This window comes from Syngnathus typhle, linkage group LG22 (assembly GCF_033458585.1).
Source record: "Syngnathus typhle isolate RoL2023-S1 ecotype Sweden linkage group LG22, RoL_Styp_1.0, whole genome shotgun sequence".
NCBI classification, from domain to species: Eukaryota; Metazoa; Chordata; class Actinopteri; order Syngnathiformes; family Syngnathidae; genus Syngnathus; species Syngnathus typhle.
Genome location: NC_083759.1, coordinates 7,388,857 through 7,395,186, shown reverse-complemented (window position 1 = coordinate 7,395,186; position 6,330 = coordinate 7,388,857).

Genomic DNA, 6,330 nt, shown 5'->3' with positions numbered 1-6,330 from the left:
TCTGGAACTGATTACTCAGGTCTTCCCCAGCAACGATGGCATGGTACGTAAAGTCAAGGTCAAGGTCTCCAAGACGGGCGGGACAAAACTGTACCAGCGTCCCATCTCCGAGACAGTCCTCCTTCTTGCCCCTGATAAGAAACAGTAAGAACTGTATAATGGACGTTTAAGGTTGTCGCAATGCGCCAGACAGGGAGTGTCATGTCTTTCATGTCTTTGTAGTCTGTGATCAGTGTTAAGATAGAATAGGTTACATGACTAGAATCAGGAAGTAAGCGCAGGTTTCAGCACAGTGTTTAAAGAGAATGCTGCTTGTTCTATTCTCTCCTGCAGTTCGGAAAAACTACTGCCTAGATTTTGAGTTATACAAGGCATCGTTGGTATGTATCTTTGTTTACGTTTGTATGGATCGAAATAGATCTTTTGAGTTCTGAAATTATAGTTTTCTGTGATGTTAGACAATACAATAGAAGCATGATTGAGATTTCATATTGATTTAATTCATTTACCGTTTTTTTCCGTGTATAATGCGCAAAATTTAACAAATGTATTGTCCTAAAATCTGGGGTGCGCATTATACATGGGTACAAATTAAAAAAAAATATATATATATTTTTTTTTTAAGAAAATCATGGTACAACAAAACCAACAACAGGACTGACCGACAAAGTCGTGGAACAAAAAGACAGGGTGACATTACCAAAGACAGGAACAAAAACCAAACAGACATCATGACAGTAACACATGCAATGATCCAACGGTGAGCGAGGGGCAGACAGGAACTAAATACAAAACACGTTACATTGATTGAGGTGACACAGGAAGGGAGGGGCGACGCGAACAGAAACTATGGCAACCTAGACACATAGCAAAACTGGGGACGAGACATGACAAATCTCCCTCGAAATAAAACTTGAAATCACCTTTCTTCTTGTTTGTTGTCAATCGCGCATCGCATTCAGCCATCCTGCCCAACACACTTAGTCAGTAAAATTCATAATTGACGACACATCGTTTGATGCGATGGTGCAATCCTTGATGGTGTGTTATTGTCAAATATTGCTTGTTTTTTAATCTCCATCGCGGACCGGACGTCATACCGAGGCAGTATCACTGCGCATGGGCACTATGGATCCAATGCGCAGAACGGATGCGCAAGACACGTCAGCTATATAAAGAGCGAGAGTTCAGTTTTCTTCCTATTAGTTTCAATTCACAGTTTAATTAGCAGTTTCAATCAGCAAATAACAAAATGCGTATTACAGGTAATATTTTATTTCACAACACTTTGCCTTGTTCCTTTCGTCTCTGCTGTTCACTTCAAACACGCTCCATACGAACGCAATGCTCTCGTATCAGACGCTTGCTCGATCACCTGCTCGTTTGCTGTCACAATGTACCCTACACAAATCCGAAACATTTGTTGAGGCTCCGAGTCACGACGAGGGGCAAGTTTTGGTTTCCAAGGGTGTTTTTATTCCTCTTCAACTTCTCTCTCATACAGAGCCGCCTTTTTCACATGTCCGCACTGATCGCGGTGGTGCCTTTACGGGCAATTGGAGAAATCAACGGCAACAAAAAAAATACATCCAGCCTAGTTAAGACCATACCAAAGACTATAGAAATGGGACCCATTGCCTCCCTGCGTGTGTGACGATCATTGGGACTTAAAATAAATAAATAAATAAATAAATAAATAAACACTCCGTGAGTCGTCACCTTATTGTGGTGGAGGGGTTTGCGTGCCCCTATGATCCTAGGAGCCATGTTGTCTGGGGCTTCATGCCCCTGGTAGGGTCACCCATGGCAAACGGGTCCTAGGTGAGGGGCCAGACAAAGCACGGCTCACAGTACCCCTTATGATGAAAACTATTATTGAATCACGTTTTCCCTCGCCCGGACGCGGGTCACCGGGGCCCCCCTCTGGAGCCAGGCCTGGAGGCGGGGCTCGAAGGCGAGCGTCTGGTGGCCGGGACTTCGCCCATGGGGCCCGGCCGGGCTCAGCCCGAAAAGGAAACGTAGGTTCCCCTTCCCATGGGCTCACCACCTGTGGGAGGGGCCAAAGGGGTCGGGTGCATTGCAAGCTGGGCGGCGGCCAAAGGCAGGGACCTTGGCGGTCTGATCCCCGGCTGCAGAAGCTGGCTCTTGGGACATGGAATGTCACCTCTCTGGCTGGAAAGGAACCCGAGCTGGTGTGCGAGGCAGAAAAGTTCCGACTAGATATAGTCGGACTTGCCTCCACGCACAGTTTGGGTTCCGGTACAAGCCCTCTCGAGAGGGGCTGGACTCTCTTCCACTCTGGAGTTGCCCACGGTGAGAGGCGTCGAGCAGGTGTGGGTATACTTATTGACCCCCGGCTGGGCGCCTGCACATTGGGGTTCACCCCGGTGAACGAGAGGGTAGCCTCCCTCCGCCTTCGGGTGAGGGTACGGGTCCTGACTGTTGTTTGTGTCTATGCACCAAACGGCAGTTCAGAGTACCCACCCTTTTTCGAGTCCCTGGAGGAGGTGCTGGAGAGCGCTCCTTCTGGGGACTCCATCGTTCTACTGGGTGACTTCAATGCTCACGTGGGCAATGACAGTGAGACCTGGAAGGGCGTGATTGGGAGGAACGGCCCCCCCGATCTGAACCCGAGCGGTGTTCTATTATTGGACTTCTGTGCTCGACACGGATTTTCTATAATGAACACCATGTTCAAGCATAAGGGTGTCCATGTGTGCACTTGGCACCAGGACACCCTAGGCCGCAGTTCGATGATCGACTTTGTAGTCGTGTCATCGGATTTGCGGCCGCATGTTTTGGACACTCGGGCGAAGAGAGGGGCGGAGCTGTCAACTGATCACCACCTGGTGGTGGGTTGGCTCAGACGGTGGGGGAAGATGCCGGTCCGACCTGGCAGACCCAAACGTTCTGTGAGGGTCTGCTGGGAACGTCTGGCGGAATCCCCTGTCAGGAAGAGCTTCAACTCCCACCTCCGGCAGAACTTTTCCCAGGTCCCTGGGGGAGGCGGGGGACATTGAGTCCGAGTGGACCTTGTTCCGCGCCTCCATTGTTGAAGTGGCCGACCGGAGCTGCGGCCGTAAGGTCATTGGTGCCTGTCGTGGCGGCAATCCCCGAACCCGCTGGTGGATACCGGCGGTAAGGGATGCCATCAAGCTGAAGAAGGAGTCCTATCGGGCTGTTTTGGCCTGCGGGACTCCCGAGGCAGCTGACAGGTACCGGATGGCCAAGCGGAACGCGGCTTTGGCGGTTGCTGAGGCAAAAACCCGGGCGTGGGAGGAGTTTGGTGAGGCCATGGAGAATGACTTCCGGACGGCTTCGAGGAAATTCTGGTCCACCATCCGGCGTCTCAGGAGGGGGAAGCAGTGCAACGTCAACACTGTTTACAGTGGAGATGGCGTGCTGCTGACCTCGACTCGGGACGTCGTGTGTCGGTGGGGAGAATACTTCGAAGACCTCCTCAATTCCACCGACACGCCTTCCATTGTGGAGGCAGGGCCTGGGGACTCTGAGGCGGACTCTCCAATCTCTGGGGTTGAAGTCACTGAAGTAGTTAATGAACTCCTCGGTGGCAAGGCCCCGGGGGTGGATGAGATCCGCCCGGATTTCTTAAGGGCTCTGGATGTTGTGGGGCTGTCATGGCTGACACGTCTCTACAGCATCGCGTGGACATCGGGGACAGTGCCTCTGGATTGGCAGACTGGGGTGGTGGTTCCCCTCCTTAAGGAGGGGGACCGGAGGGTGTGTTCCAATTACAGGGGAATTACACTCCTCAGCCTCCCTGGTAAGGTCTATTCAGGGGTGCTGGAGAGGAGGGTCCGTCGGGAGGTCGAACCTCGGATTCAGGAAGAACAGTGTGGCTTTCGTCCTGGCCGTGGAACAGTGGACCAGCTCTTCACCCTCAGCAGGATCCTCGAGGGTGCATGGGAGTTCGCCCAACCAGTCCACATGTGTTTTGTGGACTTGGAGAAGGCGTTCGACCGTGTCCCTCGGGAGCTCTGTGGGGGGTGCTTCGGGAGTACGGGGTACCGAGCCAACTGATAAGGGCAGTTCGGTCCCTGTGTCACCGATGCCAGAGTTTGGTCCGCATTTCCGGCAGTAAGTCGGATTCGTTTCCAGTGAGGGTTGGACTCCACCAAGGCTGCCCTTTGTCACCGATTCTGTTTATAATTTTTACGGACAGAATTTCTAGGCACAGCCGAGGCGTTGAGGGTGTCCGGTTTGGGGACCTCAGCATCGCGTCTCTGCTTTTTGCAGACGACGTGGTGCTGTTGGCTTCTTCAGGCCGTGATCTCCAGCTCTCACTGGAGCGGTTCGCAGCCGAGTGTGAAGCGGTCGGGATGAGGGTCAGCACCTCCAAATCTGAGTCCATGGTCCTCGATCGGAAAAGGGTGGAATGCCCTTTCCGGATCGGGGATGAGGTCCTGCCCCAAGTGGAGGAGTTTAAGTATCTTGGGGTCTTGTTCACGAGTGAGAGGAGGATGGAGCGCGAGATCGACAGGCGGATCGGTGCAGCGTCGGCAGTAGTGCGGACTCTGTACCGGTCCGTCGTGGTAAAGAGAGAGCTGAGCCAAAAGGCAAAGCTCTCAATTTACCGGTCGATTTACGCTCCTACCCTCACCTATGGTCACGAGCTATGGGTCGTGACCAAAAGAACGAGATCCCGGATACAAGCGGGCGAAATGAGTTTTCTCCGCAGGATGTCCGGGCTCTCCCTTAGAGATAGGGTGAGAAGTTCGGTCATCCGGGAGAGACTCGGAGTAGAGTCGCTACTCCTCCACGTTGAGAGGAGCCAGATGAGGTGGCTCGGGCATCTCATCAGGATGCCTCCTGGACGCTTCCCTAGGGAGGTGTTCCGGGCATGTCCCACCGGTAGGAGACCCCGGGGACGACCCAGGACGCGCTGGAGAGACTATGTCTCTCAGCTGGCCTGGGAACGCCTTGGGATCCCCCGGGATGAGCTAGATGAAGTGGCTGGAGAGAGGGAAGTCTGGGAGTCCCTCCTGAAGCTGCTGCCCCCGCGGCCCGACCCCGGATAAGCGGAAGAAGATGGATGGATGGAATAAATTGGGTGCGTATTATACATGGGTACAGGCTTTTTTCCAGCATCAACATGCCATTTTTAGGGTGCGTATTATACATGGGGGCACATTATACACGGAAAAAAACGGTAGTTCGTATGACTGATTATACAATGTGGTTTGTATTCTCCTAGTTTTACCCTTTCCCTTGTTATTAAACCTGGAGTCAACCTTCAACCTGGCCTTCAGAGTCTTGATGAGTGAAAGTGGTTGAGCTTACTGTCTTCGGATATTCAACATATTTGGAGGGCAGGATAGACTGTATAAATTCAAGGTTAGGCTGTAACAGATGGCCAGAGAGCAGCTGCGCCGGGACGCGACCCCAGGACATACAGCGTGACATACTGTACATCACGCGCGCACGCAAACACGCAGACCTGCCGAACCCCTGGCCGTGCGGCTTTATCCCAAGAGGAAATTGAATTGGAGAGTTGACCCCGCCTGACACAAGGCAAGCACCATTGATTTTTATTAAAACACAAACCATCAATACTGAGATTGCTTTGGCGCTACGCAGTGTCTGCGTGGCGTCCGTTTGGCCGGCAAAAGGCACAAAGTCACCGTGGCCCCCCTCGCTCTTAAAATACTTCAGACGTGACAGGAGAGAAGCTATTTCCAAAACAACATCAGCTGAGGGGATTTATACGAAAACATTGAAAATAAAATTTAGTTTTGGGCTCCACCACATCATTTATATTCTGATAAAGCAGAAACTGACATTAATTGTAGAGCCGCATTCGGTGTACTTGAGGTAAATGCTTTTTCAAATCGTTAGCCAGCATTACTTGCATTAGGATTCCAATCACACGCTTTCGTGACATCATTGCCGCGTTAAACTGTTTTGACCGGTAGCAGGAGGAATAACACACTTTGGGTTTAATAAGGTGAAAACAAGTACAAAATAGTACATGTTAAATATGTCAGGTCACTCTCACATGCGCATAAATTCCGCTGTATTGACACTATGGCGATGCAATTCATTTTGTGGCTACATCTCGAAAGTATAAAGTTTGTGGACAATATTACCAATAAAAATAAAGGTCTTGGAATATGATTAGAAAAATTTAATTATAGCGCATTGTATTATTTCTTTACGGTCTAAACATAACACTGGATGTGGCGTTATCCATGCTAATCGTTAGCATGTATGTGTTAGCATTTTTTGCATTAAGATGTGAAAAAACGATGTGTGTAAAGTGTGGAAAAAAACAATACTTTTACGTTTCACCCCTTGAATGCGAGTCAAAAC